This window comes from Augochlora pura, chromosome 5 (assembly GCF_028453695.1).
Source record: "Augochlora pura isolate Apur16 chromosome 5, APUR_v2.2.1, whole genome shotgun sequence".
In the NCBI taxonomy this organism is placed as follows: Eukaryota; Metazoa; Arthropoda; class Insecta; order Hymenoptera; family Halictidae; genus Augochlora; species Augochlora pura.
Genome location: NC_135776.1, coordinates 10,547,008 through 10,547,299, shown reverse-complemented (window position 1 = coordinate 10,547,299; position 292 = coordinate 10,547,008).

Here is a 292-nt window from a genome sequence, read left to right as displayed (position 1 = left end):
AAAGAAGTCATCTTTAGTCAGAGGTCGACTCTAAAAAACAGGGTGTTTCTGAAATCGTGCTACAAACAACGAAATGGTTTTTATTTAAGTTCCACAGTAATAAGATATTAAAGGTGAATTCGTCTTGAGTCAATTATCTTATCACTACTATTCTATCATGCCCTCATACTTTTCATAATTTCTAATTGGCAACTTTTACTAGTGACAAACTGATAGGCTACATTCACAGAAAACAATGAAAGAAAATTACTTTCACATTCTTCTTGATATATAGGGACTTCTCCCCCCCCCC